Source organism: Papio anubis, chromosome 16 (assembly GCF_008728515.1).
Source record: "Papio anubis isolate 15944 chromosome 16, Panubis1.0, whole genome shotgun sequence".
NCBI classification, from domain to species: Eukaryota; Metazoa; Chordata; class Mammalia; order Primates; family Cercopithecidae; genus Papio; species Papio anubis.
This window is the reverse complement of record NC_044991.1, coordinates 74,758,820-74,780,226: the sequence shown is the minus strand read 5'-3', so window position 1 is coordinate 74,780,226 and position 21,407 is coordinate 74,758,820. Positions and strand designations below refer to the sequence as shown.

At 41.1% G+C, this 21,407-nt stretch overlaps 1 protein-coding gene across 16 annotated transcripts in view; it reads right to left on the bottom strand.

Annotated features, from left to right (window-relative positions):
* The window catches only part of NCOA3 (nuclear receptor coactivator 3), a 161,325-nt gene that overhangs the window by 79,023 nt on the left and 60,895 nt on the right, over nucleotides 1-21,407 (bottom strand). For 3 of the 16 annotated variants that reach the window (XM_031656821.1, XM_031656823.1, XM_031656822.1), the window contains one exon: nucleotides 7,495-7,594. The exons of the other annotated variants lie outside the window; for them this stretch is intronic. The gene's annotated coding sequence lies outside the window, so the exon portion shown is untranslated. Of the gene's footprint in view, nucleotides 1-7,494; nucleotides 7,595-21,407 lie in introns of those variants that run through there. 16 annotated transcript variants of the gene reach the window in all.

The following is a 21,407-nucleotide window of genomic DNA, read 5'->3' as shown; positions in this document are numbered from 1 at the left end:
CTGCCTCAGCCTCCAAAAGTGTTGGGATTACAGGTGTGAGCCACCATACCCGATCGAATGTGATGTTTTTTGTTTTTTGTTTTTTGTTTTTTTTGAGACGGAGTCTCGCGCTGTCACCCAGGCTGGAGTGCAGTGGCCGGATCTCAGCTCACTGCAAGCTCTGCCTCCTGGGTTCCCGCCATTCTCCTGCCTCAGCCTCCTGAGTAGCTGGGACTACAGGCGTCCGCCACCTCGCCCGGCTAGTTTTTTGTATTTTTTAGTAGAGACGGGGTTTCACCGTGTTAACCAGGATGGTCTCGATCTCCTGACCTCGTGATCCGCCCGTCTCGGCCTCCCAAAGTGCTGGGATTACAGGCTTGAGCCACCACGCCCGGCCGAATGTGATTTTTTTTAACTTGAATTTTTATGTTATCCAATTTAATTCGTGTAAGATGAAGAGAGAAAAGGTAGGCAGAACTTCTGTAAAGCACTTCTAAGATCTTCTGGCCCTGTTTTAAATCAGGTTTCACTTCTAAAATGGTTCTGTTTTTTCCTTAATTAGGAAAGAGGAAGGAAGGTCATGGAGTGGGGTTAGCACCTAAGGAATAAGAGAGGTGGGATAAGGAAAAGATTTTTGGGGGAGATGGGGGTGGAGGATGGAGTTTCACTCTGTTGCACAGGCTGGAGTGCAGTGGCATGATCCCAGTTCACTGCAATCTCTGCCTCCCAGGTTAAACGATTCTCCTACCTCAGCCTCCCGAGTATCTGGGATTATAGGTGCATGCCACCATGCCCAGCTAATTTTTGCAGAGACAGGGTTTCACTACATTGGCCAGGCTGGTATCAAACTCCTGACCTCAAGCAATCTGCCCACCTTAGCTTTCCAAAGTGCTGGGATTACAGGCATGAGCCACCATGGCAGGCCAGGAAAGGAATTTGAGTCAGAAAGTATCTAGTAGCATAATGGACCTGGGATAGCCAGGCGCGGTGGCGGGCACCTGTAGCCCCAGCTACTCGGGAGGCTGAGGCAGGAGAATGGCGTGAACCCCGGAGGCAGAGCTTGCAGTGAGCCGAGATTGTGCCACTGCACTCCAGCCTGGGTGACAGAGAGAGACGCCGTTTCAAAATAAATAAATAAATAAATAAAATTTAAAATAATAATAATAATAATAGACCTAGGAAACAATTACTGCTGCCTAGTGCAGAAGGTGATGAGAGGGCCTAGATTAATACTCCAGTGTTACAGTGCTGGTTTTCATACTTCTCAAAGGAAAGCTGACCCTGCCAATCTGCACCCTTGGACCCAAATTTTAACTGCTGGACTCCCAGGTGGAAGATCATGTAAAGTCAGCATGCCCAGATGAACCAAGAATGCAACCATGGGTGGAATCTAAATGATCAAACTGAAGAACAGCGAATGAATAAGAGCAGACACCACATGGCAAGACAGAAGATCCAACCAAATCAAGCCTTGACATCACCCAAGGCAGGATCCACTCAGATCACACCTCATTACTCTCCAAATATAAAACCTGCACCCAAACTCTAGCTCAGAAAGGCAGATTTGAGCCCAACACCTGTCTCCTTACACAGCAGCCTTGCAATAAACTTTTCTTCCTACAAAAACTTGGTGCTCAGTGTTCAGCTTTCCGTTGCATACACAGGAAAAGAGACCCAGTTCAGTTCACTAACATAAAGACAAGCCAGGTACAAAATTCTCCCCTCCGAGGAAGTGTATAGTTAAACCAGAGAGATTGGCAAATAGTCACAGAACAATGATTGGCTTGCCTACCAGGAACCTGGAAAGGTGTACTACTATATACCAGGATCCTGTAAGTATGGAACTATTAGTAAACTTGCTGGTGAGTTAAACTTGTCTCGAAAAAAGATTCTGCAAATGCAACAATCCTAGCAGATTTCTTAGGACAGTATTTTTTTTTCTTTATCAAAAACAAGATTATCCCTTTTCACAATTCAGATTTTAGTCAATCACACATACAAAAACCAAATCATACTGACATAAAACTAAATGTGACAAGTTCCAGAAACATTAGATATCTGAGAAGGTGACAGAGACATTAAATTTTCTAGTAGAATTAACAGTTTACTGATGAGATCTACATTACCAAAACCTGCATCACCAGGCCAGGCATGGCAGCGCACACCTGTAATGCCAGCTACTCAGGAGGCTGAGGCAGGAGGATTGCTTGAGCTCAGGAGTCTGAGTCCATCTTGGACAACATGGCCCCTGTTTTAGTTTTAGGTTTTTGTTTTACTTTAAACCTTCATCACCAGAGACCTAAAAGGACATGGGGAGAAATTAAACATCAAATTAAGCCTTGTTAATAGCTAGTCTGAGAAGATGTGCCTCAAGGCCAGAACAAAGAATAAAACTGGGGGTGAGGAGTTGATACACAGGAAAATCCAAACTATGTAATATATAATGCTTGGAAACACCAACAGGGCCAAAAGCAGCCACTGAATATTATAAACATGTTTTTCTTTTACTGTTGAACATGGAAAGGGGCAAGGATTCCACAATCATATTAAACCCATTGTTCTTTCCAAGCTCCTGCTGGCACTGCTCCCAGGATCACCTTCCTCACTTCCCTAAAATCATAGAAAAGGGGAACCACTGTCATTGGGAAAAGTCAGCTGTTGCCCAATAATCTTCAAAGTACTACAGAGTAGACTGCTTCACCAAATGAATTTCAGGTTAAAGATTGCATAATATTAGCGTTAAATTTAACATCAAAATCCAACACTTTTGTGATTGGGATTATTTATCAAGTGATAAATATCTTTGATCAAAACACTGACCACAGATTTCACTAGTAACAATCAACTACAGCTAATCTATAGCTATAATGAAAGGAAAAGACCAAATGCAAGTTGAAAATCATATGAACATTTCAAGTTATATAAAACGGGGCTGGGTGCAGTGGCTCATGCCTGTAATCCTAGCACTTTGGGAGGCCAAGGTGGGCAGATCACCTGAGGTCAGGAGTTCAAGACCAGCCTGGCCAACATGGCTAAACCCCACCTCTACTAAAAATAGCTGGGTGTGGTGGCGGGTGCCTGTAGTTCCAGCTACTCAGGAGGCTGAAGCAGGAAAATCGCTTGAACCTGGTAGGCAGAGGCTGCAGTGAGCTGAGATCGTGCCACTGTACTTCAGCCTGGGCAACAGAGCAAGACTCTGTCTTAAAAAATAATAAAGTTATATAAAATGGACCACATTTTTGAAATACATAAACTTAACTCAGTTTAAGAATTTTTTTCCCATTACTTAGTCCATTATTCTATGTTCAATTAAGTAAAAATGTATTTGCTTCCCAGGAGAACATTGGTAAGACATTTATTACAATCTTTTTTAAATACTATAATCTTCTTGATAAGGGAGTGGGGGACAAGGAATTATTTCAAATTACAGCATATGCATGTCTAGTAAAATAAGGACAGGTATTATCACGTATCTTGAGATATATACTAGAAAGAATCAAGCTGACTTATAATTTATTCTACACATTTAATAAATTAAACATTTAGTTCTATACCGAATCAGCCTGAAAATTCACAATAACACAGTGAAAACAGACGCCTTGGCTTCTGAAAACCTAGATTTTGTAAAGTCCTGCTTCTTGAAATGATCTTGTGTTAGACTTTAATTTGATTTCAATTAAACGCTTGCTGTGTATCTATTAGATGTCAGGCACTGCACTGACACTTGGAAATAAGTAAATCACGGTCACTGCCATCAATTAATTAGGAAAAGGGAAGCAGGTATAAACAGACACTAAAGTTCCTAAAATGAAAGAAAGCTATGTTCACTCAGTAAGCATCTGCTAAGCATCCATGTGCCACATTGTGCTAGACACCATGGATAAAAGGAATAATTAAAAAGACCCGAGTCCCATGAGAGCATAAGGAAAGAATAGAGAAAAGCTACCCTGCCTTTTTCATGGGGTTGTTGTGTTAAGCACTATTTACATGTGAAAGCAAGACAAATCCAAAACCATTTATCTCAGCCAAAGGGGGAGGTATTAACTGTACAATTTCTGCAATTATATCCAGAGTTGTCATAACCAAAATGCCATTTGAGTTTCTTTATAATAAAAGGCAAAGGAGAAAAAAACTTCTATGAAATGGCCATTTGTGTAAAAATTACATAGGGATACAGGAAACATAAATGGGGTATTTAAAGGTAGTTAATACTGAAAACTTATTTTTAATTCAACACATCCAGGAAATCATACCACATATTTTTGCTTATACAACGATACTATCCACTGATGAACTATGGCACTAAACTAGCCTAAATTTTATTTAATTCGCTTTAGATTAAGGAGAAAACTTAAAAATCTGGTTGGCAGATTAGTATAACAGGCCCGGTATCCTTGGCTGAGTTGAAGTTACCAAGAGTTACCAAAACAGGCATGCAAGCAAGCTGCTTGCTTGTGCTTGTTCTGCTTCTCTCTCCCCACCACTTTGGAAAAACTGCATGCAGTGCTACAGGATCACACAAAATAAATACAGGAAAGATGGTGGGAGGGTTGGGTGGGGAAGTGAGCAAAGCTCTGGGCTCCACCAGTGGAAGGCTTTCCACAAGAATTGCTACAGGGTCAAAAGTTTACAGTGGTTTCAATTTCACCTTTTAGCAGCCAATCAGGAAACACAGGCTGCATGCTGACCCCTCTGGCTACAAATGAACATTAACTCATTGGCTACCAGGATTGCACATTTTCCTTTTCTTATAAGGCTTTCCCTTCTTTTTCTTTTTTTTAAGGGCAGGGGAGTGGAGAAGGCAAAGAACATAAGTTCAAGGTGACAATTTTATTCAAGACAACATATTTTACACAGGTGTTTGAGGGGAGAAACGATCAAGTAATTATCTTCTTTCTTCTTGAAATCTGAGTTTATCCTGTAGTATCTAACAAACCAATTATTAATGCTAGTATCAAGACAAAGAATGAATTTAGGCAGGTAAAGAAGATGGATTTTCCTCCATGAGGCTGCAATTCTACGAACAATTTATAGGATGGTAAAAAGATAATACTGGTTGTGTATCCAGTAAATGCTTTAAAAGTAACTCAGATATGACATCTAACTTAAGGATTCGCCTGTACCCCAATTTTCTTATTTGCATAGATTCCCTACCCTCTCCTCAAACCACTACTATACACATGCAATGTTCCTCTATCCTTTTCATAATGTGGATCCACAGAAAAATAGGCAGAGCTCCTAAGGTTTAAATTTTTTTTTCTTCTATTTCATTACCTGGGAGTAACTATATGATAAACTCAGGAGTGAACCATTTGGCAGTAGGTACAACTGCTCCCTATTTATGTAAATTTCTTCAAAATGCAGAAACCAATAAACTAATCCATTAAATAATATTTTCAACACTCTATATTTAACATTGAGCAAGGTTAAAATGAAAACCTCTACTACATACACCTTAACCAGACTACATTTAAAAACTAGATGCCTTTGAAGCACCACAGGATAAAAGTGAAATCGCTGTATTAACTGCTCTCCTATCAAAATGATTAGTCAAATCCTAATGAACACACTGTGAATTTGTAGTTAGCAATATTTCTCTCTCTGACACAATAGGTAGTTGAATTTTAATGGACTCATCGACTTAAATTTACCTTTACGTTTAGAATACCCTGTAGGCACCATCATTGCCTAAGAAAACGATTTCATGTAAGATAAGTTCTTATCCAAACCAGCAAAGTAAGACCCCCGTTCTTTCTGAATACAGGAAAGTAAGCAAATATACAGAAGTGTGTTACTTAATACAACTGCTGAAGGGTTCCAAAATAACTTCAGTGTTTAAAGTTTATAAAGCAATATAATGTCAGTTAAGATAGTAAATAAACTCGATGCTAATAGTTTTTTCTTAATTCAGCATTAAAAGAAGTAATTTTCTAGTAACAATTTTTCCAAGCCTTCGTGATTTAAAGTTTATGCATATTTGGCAATAAAAAGTCTACTTTAAAACAGACCTAGTTGTTTTTTCAACATGGCTTGCGAAAGCTTTCCATATATGTATATATAGATATATATTAAATTAGGGGTTTTCTGTATATCTTTTTACAAAATGGCCTCATTTTGAAGGAAAATGGATGCGATAAAATTTTACATCAAGTCAGCATGTTAGCAAGAAGCTTTTTTGTGTGTTCTGAATTTGATTAATACAAGCCAAGGTCACTTCCTGAAAGATGCCTAGCACTGCAGCTGCAGGCAAACTAGGCTCTAGCATAAGGCTGGGGGAAGGGAATGGGTGATGGCATTATTATTAACACTCAGATAGGATTCCATCTCCAGCAGCAGCTACTGGGGGGAGTGGGGAGGCTGGGGAAGATCCCAGAGTTCCTAGTATATTAACATTAAAATATTTCCATTCCTTAATACTTAAAAATAGAAATGTAATTAAATATATAATGCTAATGTCAAAATTGTATCAGATATCCTCACTGCTACAATGTACAAGAACATTTTACATAATACTATGCAAATCATTTAATGCCAGACATTGTGTTGAATGCTGAGTTTACGCTAAAGCATTCAGTTTACACTGAAATAAACTCAACATTCAACACAATGCTAAGCATGACCTGTACTTGTTATGCAAAGCATATACAAAGGAAGATACAGGCCCTTGAAGAAAACAGAATCAGATTCAAATTTCAAAAACCAAGGGTGGCGTAAAAGTTAATGAAGGTAGAAACTTAAAACACAAAAGCCTATATTGGAAAATATTTGATAAAGTTTTGTTCTGAAATTGTTTAAATTTTCATTTCACCAACATTAATATAAATATTACTATGCCTCTATACTAAAAAATCAAAATATACATAGTAGCAACTAGAAAAAACCACTTCCCTGAATAATTAATAATAATTAATAATTAATAATTTATTAACTAGCTACAATGCAGAGCTAGGAAACCATAGTAATTACTTTGTTGTACTCTGAGGTTCTTTACACATTTCAATTCATTGATAAAATACCAGGTATAGTCAGGAAATCTACATGTTCCTTGTAATTTTATATATGTAATCTTAGAAACATTAGATTAATTTTGTGTGCCTTTTTCCTACGCACCAAATGGGGGTTATACTTTAACCATGATATTCCACAGAGACAGAGAAGCAGCAAGGCACTGCTGTATTTTTAATGGTTGTATGACAAATGCAAAATGTGGCCTTTTTATCTTGTCTGTATGTTCAAATTTGTTGTTTCTATTTTCTACACAACTTAATAATATAATTTTGTCACTCTGTTGTGCTCCCCACCCTTTTTTTGAAGTTTGATTCAGTAATTTCAACAAAAAAAACTGAACAAATGATGTTAGATGCTCAAGTTCAAACAAACTGACCACTTGAATTTTGGAGGTCAATGACTGGCAGGAAAAGGGTTGTTATTTAATGGCTAAGGAGCATTCTGTATGTGCAAAGGACTTCTTAAATCATTTTTAAAGAAAAGGAAGGCAACAAAGTAAAAACATACTGTGAGAAGTCCCTGAATTCAGATAATCTAATCGCTAGGTGTGGCTAAGAAAGGCACTTCAAAATGATCCCATCACATGCTCTTTTGAAATAGGACAAACCTGAAAGACAAAGGGTAAAATTAAATTAGTTTTTCATACTCCCTCTCCCCAAGACACCTGTGAGGCAGTGAAGAGGAATGAATTTTTCTTCAATTTTTCCTGGTCCCTACAGGCATACCTCATTTTATTGTGCTTTACAGATATTGTACTTTTTACAAATTGAGGTTTGTGGCAGCCCTGCTTCAGGTAAGTCTACTGGTGCCAATTTTCCAACAGCATTTGCTCACTTTGTATGCCTCCCTTACATTTTGTTGATTCTCTTATTATCTCAAGAAGGTTTTTCATTATTATTATATCTGTTACAGTGATGTGTGATCAGTGATTTTTTTTTTTTTTTTGAGACTGAGTCTTGCTCTGTCACCCAGGCTGGAGTGCAGTGGAGCTCACTGCAAGCTCCACCTCCCGGGTTCACGCCATTCTCCTGCCTCAGCAGGAGTAGCTGGGACTACAAGCGCCTGCCACCACGCCCGGCTAATTGTTGTATTTTTAGTAGAGACGGGTTTGACCGTGTTAACCATGATGGTCTCGATCTCCTGACCTCATGATCCGCCCACCTCGGCCTCCCAGAGCTGGGGCTACAGGCGTGAGCCACCACGCCCGGCCTTCCTTTTTTTTTTTTTTTTGGAGACAGAGTCTCGCTCTGTCACCCAGGCTGGAGTGCAGTGGCCGGCTCTCAGCTCACTGCAACCTCCACTTCCCGGGTTCAAGCAATTCTCCTGCCTCAGCCTCCCCAGTGGCTGGGGTTATAGGCACCTGCCAGCACACCTGGCTGATTTTTGTAGTAGAGACAGGGTTTCACCATGTTGGTCAGGCTGGTCTTGAATTCCTGACCTCAGGTGATCTACCCACCTCAGCCTCCTAAAGTGCTAGGATAACAGGTGTGAGCCACCGTGCCCAGCCTGTGATCAGTGATCTTCCATGTTACAATGGTTCATTGTTCGGGGGCACCATGCATTGTGCCCATATAAGATGGTGAACTTAATCAGTAAATGCTGTGTATATTCTCACTGCTCCAACAGCCATTCCCCATCTCTCTCCCTCTCTTCAGGCCTCCTTATTCCCTGAGACACAACAATATTGAAATAAGTCCAAATAATAACCCTATAGTGGTCTCCAACTGTTCAAGTAAGTAAAAGGAGGAAATGCACATCTCTCACTTTAAGTCAAAAGCTAGAAATGGGCCAGGCGTGGTGGCACACACCTGTAATTCCAGCACTTTGGGAGGCCAAGTTGGGCAGATGACTTGAAGTCAGGAGCCCGAGACCAGCCTGGCAGGTGAAACCCCATCTCTACCAAAAATATAAAAATTAGCCGAGTGTGGTGGCGCAAACCTATAACCCCAGCTACTTGGTGCGCTAAGGCATGAGAATCGCTTGAACCCAGGAGGTGGAGGTTGCAGTGAGCTGAGATCGTGCCACTGCACTCCAGCCTGGTCAACAGAGTGAGACTGTCTCAAAAAAAAAAAAAAAGGCTAGAAATGATTAGGCTTAGTGAGGAAGGCACATCAAAAAGCTGAGACAGGCTGAAAGCTAGGACTCTTGCACCAAACAGCCAAGTTGTGAATGCAAAGGGACAAATACTGTTTTTATTTTTTTATTTTATTTTATTTTTTACTAGATACTGGGTCTCATTCCATGGCCCAGGCTGGGGTGCAGTGGTGCAATTACATCTCACTGCAACCTTGAACTGCTGACTGTTCAAGCGATCCCCCTACCTCAGCCTCAGAAAAAGTTCTTAAAAGGAAATTAAAAGTGCTACTCCAATAAACATAGGAATAACAAGAAAGTGAAACAGCCTTATTGCTGGTAAGAATAATGTTTTACATGATCTGGAAAGATCAAACTAACCACAATATTCCATAAGCCAAAGCAAGACCGTGACTCTCTTCAATTCTATGAGGGCTGAGACAGTTGAGGAAGCTGAAGAAAAGTTAGAAGAGGTTGCTTCATGAGGTTTAAGGAAAGAACTCATCTACATAACATAAAAATGAAAGGGCCAGGTGGAGTGGCTCACACCTGTAATCCCAACACTTTGGAAGGCCAAGGCAGGCAGATCACTTGAGCCCAGGAATTAGAAACCAGCCTGGGCAACATGGTGAAACCCTGTCTCCACAAAGAACAAAAAACTAAGTCGAGCATGGTGGCATGTGCCTACAGTCCCAGCTACTCAGGAGACTGAGGTGGGAGGATTGTTTGAGCCTGGAGGCAGAGGTTGCAGTAAGCTGAGACTGCACTACAGCACTACAGCCTGCAGTCTGGGTGACAGAGGGAGATCCTGTCTTTAAAAAAAAGAAAAGAAAGAAAGAAAGAAAAAAAGAATTACACTGAATCTATTCTGCCTGTGCATTATAAATGGAACAATAAAGCCCGAATGACATCTGTTTACAGCATAATTTACTGAGTATTTTAGGTCCACTGTTGAGACCTACTGCTCACAAAAAAAATTCAAAATACTACTGCTGGCAGGGCACCGTGGCTCACGCCTGTAATCCCAGCACTTTAGGAGGCCGAGGCAGGTGGATTGCTTGAGGCCAAGAGTTTGAGAGCAGCCTAGGCAGCACAGTGAAACCTCATCTCTACTAAAAACACAAAAATTAGCCGGGCATGGCGGTGTGTGCCAGCAGTCCCAGCTACTCTGGAGGCTGAAGCACAAGAATTGCTTGAGCACAGGAGGTGGAGGCTGCAGTGAGCCAAGATCACACAACTGCACTACAGCCTGGGCAACAGAGCCAGACTCTGTCTCATAAAAAAAAAAAAAAAAAAATTAGCCGGGCACGGTGGGTCACACCTGTAATCCCAGTACTTTGGGAGGCTGAAGTGGGTGGATCACCTGAGGTCAGGAGTTCCAGACCTGCCTAGCCAACATGGTGAAACCCTGTCTCTACTAAAAATACAAAAATTAGCCAGGTGTGGTGACACACGTCTATAATCCCAGCTACTTGGGAGACTGAGGTAGGAGAATTGCTTGAATCTGGGAGGCAGAGGTTGCAGTGAGCCAAGATCATGCCACTGCACTCCAGCCTGGGTGACAGAGCAAGACTCTGTCTGGAGGGAAAAAAAAAATATATATATATATATATACACACACACACACACATATATATTACTGCTCATTGACAATGTACCTGGTCACCCAAGAGCTCTGATAGCAGTGTACAAAGAGATTAATGTTGTTTTCATGTCCATTAACATAACATCCGTTCTGCATTGCAAAGATTATGGAGTAATTTTAACTTTCAAGTATTACCATTTAAGACATATTTCATAAGGTTACAGCTGACACAGATAGTGATTCCTGTGATGAATATGGGCAAAGTGAAATCTTTCTGGTAAAGACTTACCATTCTAGATGCCATTAAGAACATTTCCGATTCACGGGAGGAGGTCAAAATATCAACACAAATAGGAGTTTGAAAGAAGTTGATTCTAATTCTAACGGATGACTTTGAAGGGTTCAGGATTTCAGCGGAGGAAGTAACTGGGAATGTGGTGGAAATAGGAAAAGACATGGAATCTGAAGATGTGACTGAATTACTGTAACCTCAAGATAAAACTTCAACAGATGAGGAGTTTCGAGGAGTTGCTCCCCCTTTTTTTGGAGACAGGGTCTTACTCTGTTACCTCGGCTGAAATGCAGTGGCGTACCACAGTTCACTGCAGCCTCAACCACCCACGCTCAGGCAATCCTCCTGCCTCAGCTTCCTAAGGAGCTGGGACTACAGGCATATGACACCAAACCTGGCTAATTTTTGTATTTTTTGTAGAGATGGGGTTTCATCATGTTGCCCAGGCTAGTCTCAAACTCCTGGGCTCAAGCGATCCACCTGCTGGGATTACAGCTATGAGTCACCACACCCAGCCTTAAGGAATTGCTTCTTACAGATGAGCAAATAAAGTGGTTTCATAAGATGGCATCTACCCCGGTGAAGATTCTGTGAACATTGTTGAAATCATAAAAAAGGACTTAGAATATTACATAAACATAGTTCTTAAAGGAGCAGCAGGGTGTTTTTTTTTTTGGGCGGGGGATGGTGGTTTTGAGACACAGTCTTGCTCTGTCAACCAGGCTGGAATGCAGTGGTGCGACTCGGCTCACTGCAACCTCTGCCTCAGCCTCCCGAGTAGCTGGGACTACAGGTGCCCGCCACCACGTCCAGTTAATTTTTTGTATTTTTAGTAGAGATAGGGTTTCACTGTGTTAGCCAGGATGGTCTCGATCTCCTGACCTCGTGATCCCGCCCTCCTCGGACTCCCAAAGTGCTGGGATTACAGGCATGAGCCACCGCGCCCAGCCAGGAGCGGCAGGGTTTTGAGAGGATTGACTTTTGTTGTTGCTGTTGTTGTTGAGACAGGGTCTCTCTCTGTCACCCAGGCTGGTGGCACAATCTCAGCTCACTACAACCTCCACCTCCCGAGTTCAAGCAATTCTTGTGCCTCAGCCTCCCAAGTAGCTGAGATTACAGGCGCCTCCGCCATGTCTGGCTAATTTTTGTATTTTTAATAGAGACAGGGTTTCACCATGTTAGCCAGGCTGGTCTCGAATCCCTGACCTCAGGTGATCCACCCACCTCAGCCTCCCCAAGTGCTGGGATTACAGGCATGAGCCACCGTGTCCAGCCTTTAAAAAAAAAAATTTATTTTTTATTGGGGGGCAGTGTGGGGTGGGGAGACAGGGTCTGGCTCTGTTGCCCGGGCTGGAGTGCAGAGGCACAACCTTGGCTCACTGCAACATCTATCTGCCTCCCAGGCTCAAGTAGTCCTCCCACCTCACCCTCCCGGGTAGCTGGGACGACAGGTACATGCCACCATGCCCAGCTAATTTTTGTAATTTTTTATAGAGATGGGGTCTTGCTGTGTTGCCCAGCTTGGTCTCAAACTCCTGGGCTCGTGATCCTCCTGCCTCAGCTTGGGAGGCTGCGGCAGAAGAACTGCTTGAACCCAGAAGGCAGAGGGTATAGTGAGCTGTGATCGTGCCACTGCACTCCAGCCTGGGCGACAGAGCGAGACTCCGTACCCAATGCATTCCTCACTTGTCAAGGAAAGTAAACTCAACTGGAGCCACAGCAGCTTGTTGCCTCCGTACCCAATGCATTCCTCACTTGTCAAGGAAAGTAAACTCAACTGGAGCCACAGCAGCTGGTCTTCTCCCAGGACCAATGCAGCTTCTGTGCCAAAAATAGAACTTGAAAGGAAATACTGACTATAAAACAAAAGGAAACAAAATAGTGGCCTGTATGTCTTCTTGTTCTGCCAGAGTTGTTTTTAACAAAAGACTTAAAAGCCACCAGGTATGGTGGCTCATGCCTGTAATCCCAACCCTTTGGGAGGCTGGAGCAACACTTGAGGCCAGGAGTTCAAGACCAGACTGGGCAACACAGAAAGACCCCGTTTCTACAAAAAGAAAATAAAATAACTGCCCGGGCATGGCGGCTCACACCTGTAATCCCAGCACTTTGGGAGGCCAAGGTGGGTGGATCACCTGAGGTCAGGAGTTGGAGACCAGCCTGGCCAACATGGTGAAACCCCGTCTCTACTAAAAATACAAAATATTAGCCAGGCACGGTGGCAGGTGCCTGTAATCCCAGCTACATGTGAGGCTGAGGCAAGAGAATTGCTTGAACCCAGGAGGCAGAGGTCGCAGTGAGCCAAGATCGTGCCATTGCACTCCAGCCTGGGCAACAACAGTGAAAATCAGTGTCAAAAAAGAAAAAAAAGAAAAGAAAAGAATTAGCCAAGTGTGATGACATGAACCTTTACTCCTAACTACTTGGGAGGTTGAGGTGAGAGGATCACTTGAGCCCAGGAGTTTGAGGTTGAGTGAGCTGTGATTGCACCACTGCACTGCACTCTAGCCTGAGCAACAGTATAACATCCCAGCTCTTAAAAAATAAAAATAAATAAAAACTCAAATATTTTCTATTACATCAAACGGGATAGACTGGCTATCATATAATTTTAAAATTCTGTTTAAAGAAAAAAAAAACAAAGTACAACCAAGCGCAGTGGCTCACGCCTGTAATCCTAGCACTTTGGGAGGCTGAGGCGGGTGGATCACAAGGTCAAGAGATCAAGACCATCCTGGCCAACATGGCGAAACTACATCTCTACTAAAAATACACAAATTAGCTGGGTGTGGTGGCACACACCTGTAGTCCCAGCTACTCGGGAGGCTGAAGCAGGAGAATCACTTGAACCCAGGAGGCAGAAGTTGTAGTGAGCCGAGATCACATGACTGCACTCCAGCCTAGCGACAGAGAGAGACTCTGTCTCAAAATACATACATATATACATACATACATAGTACTATACCATGTAAACTGTTAGTATTAACAACATATGCATATGTTTACTCCTTTTTTTAATTTCTACTTTTTCTTTTTTGACAGTCTGCTATGTTGCCCAGGCTGGCCTCCAACTCCTGGGCTCAAGCAATCTTCCTGCCTCAGTCTCCCAGGTACCCAGGACTACAGGTACACACCACCCTACCCAGCTGTGCTTACTCTTTAAAAAGCACATTAGGGCTAGGCGCAGTGGCTCATGCCTGTAATCCCAACACTGTGGGCAGCCAAAGCGGGTTAAGTGCATGAGTTCAGGATTTCAAGACCAGCCTGGGCACATGGCAAAACCCTGTCGCTGCAAAAAATACAAAAATCAGCTGGGCGTGGTAGCACGTGCCTGTGGGCCCAGCTATTCTAGAGGTTGAGGTGAAAGGATCGCTTGAGCCCAGGAGGTTGAGGGTGTGGTGAGCTGAAATGGCACCACTGCACTCCAGCCTGGGAGACAGAGCAAGACCCCATCTCAAAAATAAATAAATAAATAAATAAATAAATAAATAAATAAAATAAATAAATAAATAAATAAGGTGATATAGATAAGGGGGAAGAAGAGGGAGAAGAAAGTAATTTCAGGTCTGGGAAGGGCTCTAGAAGATACAACATTTAATCCAAGAGCTGAAAGGAACTAACCACACAGACTGTTCCAGACAGATAGCACTATCATTATCTATTCATGTTAATTATTGTTAATCAATTATCTATTTTATTATCATTATGTCTATGTCCAATAGCCCCAACCTTCTTCCAAATTCCACCCTGGGACTCACACTGTAGACCAATGAGAACTGGGAACAAAAAGGGAGGGGTGGGAGAGGCCAGGCACAGTGGCTCAAGCCTACAATCCTAGCACTTTGGCAGGCCAAGGCAGGTGGATCACTTGAGGTCAGGAGTTCGAGACCAGCCTGGCCAACATGGAGAAACCTCATCTCTACTAAAAATACAAAATTAGCCAGGCGTGGTGGCACATGCTTGTAATCCCAGCTACTCGGGAGGCTGAGGCAGGAGAATCCCTTGAACCCGGGAGGTGGAGGTTGTGGTAAGTCAAGATTGCACATTGTACTCCAGCCTGGGCAACAACAGCAAAACTCCATCTCAAAAAAAAAAAAAGAGAGAGAGAGAGACATCCTGGGACCTCCCCCTTATCTGTCTTATTTAAACTCAACTCAATAGATGGCATGTATCTGGTTTCCCAACCTCACAACAAATTAAAAGGGAGAGACTATTAGAAGCAATAAAGTACTGAAAACAGCAACAAAGTACAGCTAACTGACTAGCAAACAGCGAAGGAAAACAGGAAAAATAAAATAAAAAGCAAACACAATCGGGAGGCCAAGGTGGGTAGATGACTTGAGGCCAAAAGTTCAAGACCAGCCTGGCCAATATTGTGAAACCATATTGAAAATAAAAAAAATTTTTTTTAAATAAAAAATAAATGGCTGGATGTGGTGGCACACGCCAATAATCCCAGCTACTTGGGAGGCCACTGCACTCCAGCCTGGGCGACAAAGAGAGACTCTGTCTCCAAAAAAGGAAAGCAAACACAAATATTCTAAATTACATTTAGAGAGCTAGACTCAAGTTATTTCCACCTAAAAAGAAATAATCCTGTTTAATTCATGAGGTACCAAAGGTGTCACCACTGTGGGAAAAACAATGCTCTTCATTTGTGAATCATTCAGAATAGATTAGGTATACTTAGACAAAGTGTGAATATGCTTAAAAATGTCCATTTCCATGGGTTAAAATTTTTTTTACAAGTGTTATGCCTTAATGGTTGTGGTTATAGCTATCCACAGCAATCATTTCACTATGGACTTCTCTGTACCTTTCTCCTCTATTCTCTACTACTCCCCAGTGTGGTGCTTATAAGCAGGGGAATGGTCAAAGGGCAAGCAGCAAAAGTTACAAAACCATGGGACTTAGATGATCAACAATGTTTAATGGGATTTAAGGTAAGAAGTAGCTTCTCCAATTATGACACGAAATCCAGACACCTAAAGAGACCAGTACATTTGAATACCTTTTTTAAAACAGCATAGGTTTCATATATTTAAAAAATCATACCATAAACAAAGTTAAACATCAACTGGCTAAATATGGCACAATTGAAACATCAAGATAATAATCATAACCTATCCAATAAACTAAAAATTCATGAGTCCACAATAAATATGAAAATATATACAAAGATTAAGTTCTTGCTTATAGTAGAAAGTCAACTAATAAACACAGAAGGAATAATGGAACTAGAAAATCCCCCATTTGTCCAAAATACTAACAACTGAATCAGGAGGCAAGAATAATCAAAGGAATCTAAACTAGTAGGTAAAACTTTACAGAATAAGTAGCTTGTTTCCCTAATCAGTCAAAATGCCACAGAATACTTTACAGTATCTATCCACAAGTAACTTTATAGTGGAGAAAGTAGCAGACACCACTTCAGTCAAAGTTAACATTGCCAGTAGCAGGACTAAACAACATGGTGAGATGGACTGAGAAGCACACATCACGTCTATGTGTTTTCTGACCCCAAAATGCAGAACCTGAATCTAAACATGAGGAAACACCACACAAGCATGGAGGAATTTTCATAAAATAACTGATCTCTACTCTCCAAAAGTATCAATGTCATGAAACAACAAAGATCAGAAAATATCTCAGATTAAAGACCAAAGAAACAGAATGATGGAATGCGTGAACCTGGATTTCTCTTCCTATAGAGGATATTATTAGGACAACTGGTGAAATATTATCTATAGAGTAGATTATTGCATCAATATTAATTTCCTGATTTTTATAATTGTAATATGATGAGTATTTAGAAATAAAGGGGCATCCTGTCTGCAACTTAGTCTCAAATGGTTCAGAAAAACATAATTTTATGCATATATTTTTTAATCAAGATAAAAAGAAGGCAAATGTAGTAAAATGTTAACATTTGGCGAATGTGAGTAAAGGGTACCCAGAATTATTTATATAAATGTCATGCAACTTTTCTGTAAGTTCCAAATTAAGGAAAATAAAAATTTGCTTAAAAAAAAAACCTGGCCAGGCTCACGCCTGTAATCCCAGCACTTTGGGAGGCCACGGCGGGCAGATCACAAAGTCAGGAGATCGAAACAATCCCGGCTAACACAGTGAAACCCCGTCTCTACTAAAAATACAAAAAAATTAGCCGAGCATGGTGGTGGGCACTTGCAGTCCCAGCTACTCAGGAGGCTGAGGCAGGAGAATGGCGTGAACCCGGGAGGCAGAGCTTGCAGCAAGCCAAGATCACGCCACTGCATTCCAGCCTGGGCAACAGAGCGAGACCCTCTTTAAAAAAAAAAAAAAAAAAAACTTTGCAAGGCCAAGGTAGGCAGATCACCTGAGGTCAGGAGTTTGAGACCAGCCTGACCGACCAGACTGACATGGAGAAACCCCGGCTCCACTAAAAATACAAAATTAGCTGGGCGTGGTGGTGCATGCCTGTAATCCCAGCTACTCTGGAGGCTCAGGCAGTAGAATTGCTTGAACCTGGGAGGCAGAGGTTGCAGTGAGCCGAGATCGTGCCATTGCACTCCAGCCTGAGTGACAAGTGTAAAACTCCTTCTCAAAAAAAGAAAAAAAAGAAAAAAAAAACACCCTATAGTTATGTAACAGAAAGAAAACATCTCTGGTGTATAAACATACAACAAATTAAAGGTTACGCTATAGAAGAACTTTACAAATTAGTTAGAAAAGACAATCTACTAAGAAAAATAGATAAGAAAAGACAATCTACTAAGAAAAATGAACAAAGAAGCAGAGTAGGTAATTTACAGTAGTACAAATGGCCAGTAAACACATGAAAACATGCACAACCCTTCCAAGCATTCAGGAAATGTAAAATAAAGAAAATGGCACTCTGGCAAAAATTGAAAACTTTAAATGCATATATCCTTTAGACTCAACAAGTCCATGGCTAGAAATATAGCACAAGTACATTAAGACACAAAAGATGTAGACACCACTGAGGCTTTAACAAAGATAAAAAAATGTAACAAGGATATTCACTACAATATTCTACCTTAAAAAAAAAAAAAAGAGGGGAAATAAATAATGAGCATCAATAGGGGAATATAAACTCCAACTTGATGCAAGCTCCTTGAGGTGAGAGATTTCAGTTTGTTCTGTTTGTTGAATATATCCCCAGTAACTTGCACATGACAGGTACTCAATAGTTCTTTGCTGAATTAATAGATAAATGACTAAAGGACATCCAACAACGGTATATTATATAGCCGTTGAAAATAGTGCAGTAAATGTCCATATACAATCACCTAAAAGGATGCTGATGCTACAATAACTGAAAAATAAATGCAAGAAAAATAACACGATTCTTTTAATGTGTGAGAACAATGTTTATATAGATGTATCTGCTTATACTTGGGGGAAAAAATGGAGAAAGGTGCATGTTTTTTTTTTTTTTTTTCTTTTTTTCCATTTTTTGAGACAGGGTCTCGCTTGTTCCCCAGGCTGGAGTACAGTGGCACCATCATGGCTCACTGCAGCCTCACCCTCAGGGGGATTCAAGCAATCCTCCCGCTTCAACCTCCCAAGTAGCTAGGACCACAGGCGCATGCCACCACACCTGGCTAATTTTTGTATTTTTGTAGAGACAAGGTTTCATCATGCTGCCTAGGCTGGTCTCAAACTCCTGAGCTCAAGTGATCCTCCCACCTCAGCCTTCTTTTTTTTTTTTGTTTTTCAGATGGAATCTTGCTCTGTAGCCCAGGCTGCAGTGCAGTGGCACCATCTTGGCTCACTGCAAGCTCCACCTACCAGGTTCAAGAGATTCTTGTGCCTCAGCCTCCTGAGTAGCTGGGTCTACAGGCACCCGCCACCACACCCAGCTAATTTTTTTGTATTTTTAGTAAAGATGGCATTTCACCATGTTGGTCAGGCTGGTCTCGAATTCCTGACCTCAGGAAATCCACCTGCCTCGGCCTCCTGCTAGGATTATAGGCATGAATCACCGTGCCTAGCCCCACCTCAGCCACTTAAACTGCTGGAATTATAGGCATAAGCCACCATGACTGGCCTGCACTCAAATTTAATATGCAACTGAATTGAGGGCATGGTTTAATTACTGTATCACTTTTTTCCCTAACTTCTTAGAGCAGTTTTAGGTTCACAGCAAAATTGAGCCCAAGTACAGAGACAGCATATCTATTCCCTCTACATATGCATCTCCTCCCCGATCATAAACACCCCCTACCAGAGTGTTGAGTTTGTTACAACTGGTGAAACTACACTGACACATCATCATCCAAAATCACTGACTTTTAAGTGGTAAAATTACAAATAATTTTGCATTGTAATTTTTAAATAAAACAAAAATGATGCCATCAAAAAACTTTTTAAGTTCTACAAAATGTTAAACTCCTTAATGTAATATAAAAAGGATACATTAGGAAAACAATTAGTAACATCCAGCAGTAGTCTCCGATCCAGAATCTACTTCCAGTACTCTAAACAAAGAAGTATGAGAAATGCAGACAAAGCTTGTGGTATCCAATGCTCACATAAACATTACTTTTAGCCAGGTGCGTTGACTCACGCCTGTAATCCTACCAGTTTGGGAGGCCCAGTGGAGAGGACTGCTTGAGGCCAAGAGTTCAAGACCAACCTGGCCAACATAGCAAGACCTCATAACTATTAAAAAAAAAATTACTTTTAATAAAAGTAGCCTCTAAAATATTATTAAAAGTTCTGCACAATTACATGTAAAAGGATACAGAAACATATGGAGAATATATAGAAGAAAAACAAGTATTTAGAAAATGTAACAAAATGTTAATCCCCACAATTACCAGTAGTACTTTTTCCTGCTTTGAAAGTATCCCAAATTTTCCAACGTGATTGCTATGCTTTTATCATCACAAAATAATAAAAGGTTTGTGGCACAGTTGTGATTTATCACTCTATATAAACATTCCTAGGCCTTTTTACATTCAAAATACCAAACCCTAACTAACTCCTTAAAGCTAGATCCCAAATCCAATTCCTCACCCTCATTTGCCAACACAAATTAAAAAAAAAAAATCAAGACAGAGGGACAGATGGCAAACAAGTATATTAAAAGATGATCCACATCATACGTCATCAGGGAAATGCAAATTGAAATGATGATACTAATACACACCTGTTGGAATGGTCAAAATCTAGAACACTGACAATACCAAACACTGGAAAGTATGTGAAGCAACAGAAATTCTCATTGATTGCTGGTAGGAATGCAGAAGCCATTTTAGGAGACAGTTGGGCAATTTCTTAAAAAACTAAACATATTCTAACCAGCAATCATGCTCCTTGGTGTTTTACTCAAAGTTGAAAACTTACATCCTACACACAAAAACCTACACACAGGTGCTTATAGCAGCTTTATTCATAATTGCTAAAACATGGAAGCAACCAAGATGTCCTTCAATAGGTGAGTGGATAAATTGTGGCACATGTAAAAAATGGAACCTCATTCGGCACTGTAAAGAAATATGCTATCAAGTTATAAAAAGACAGGGAGGAAACTTAAATGTATATTACAAGGCAAAAGAAGCCAGTCTGAAAAGGCTACATACTTTATGGTTCCAACTACATGACATGTCAAAAACAAAGCAAAACTATAGGGACAATAAAATGATCAATGGTTGCCTGAGATTGTAGGGAAGCGGGGAATGAATAGGTGCACCATAGGTTTTTTAGGGTAGTGAAACTACTCTGTTTGATATTTTAATGGCAGGTCACTGTAAATTTCCCTAAACTCACAGAATATAGAACATCCTATGAATTAACCCTAATGTAAGCTATAAACTCTAGGTGATGATGTGTCAGCGTAAATTCATCAACTGTAACAAACCCACCACTCTGGCAGGGAGTTGTTGATAATGGAGGAAGATATGTATATATGGGAAATCTCTGTACCCTCCTCTCAATTTCCGTATAACCTTGAACTGCTCTTTAAAAACATAGCCTAAGCGAAGTGCAGTGGCTCATGCCTATAATCTCAGCACTTTGGGAAGCTGAGGCAAGAGGATCACTTGAGGCTTGGAGTTTGAGAGAAACCCAGGCAACACGACAAGACCCTATCTCTATGAAATAAAAAAAAAAAAGAAAAAGAAAAAGAAAAAAAATAACTGGGTATGCTGGCACAGGCCTGTAAGTCCTAGCTTCTTGGGGAAGCTGAAGCAAGAGGATCACCTGAGCCCAGGAATTTGAAGCTGCAGTGAGCTATGAACATGCCACTGCACTGGAGTCTGAGCAACAGATCAAGACCGTGTAGCTTTAAAAAAAAAAAAGTCCACTTAAAAAAAAAAAAAAAAAAATTGGTCAGTCCCAGTAGCTCATGCCTGTAATCCCAGCACTTCAGGAGACTGAAGCAAGCAAGCAGATCCCTTGAGCTCAGGAGTTCGAGACCAGCTTGGGCAACATGGCGAAACCCTGTCTCTACAAAAAATACAA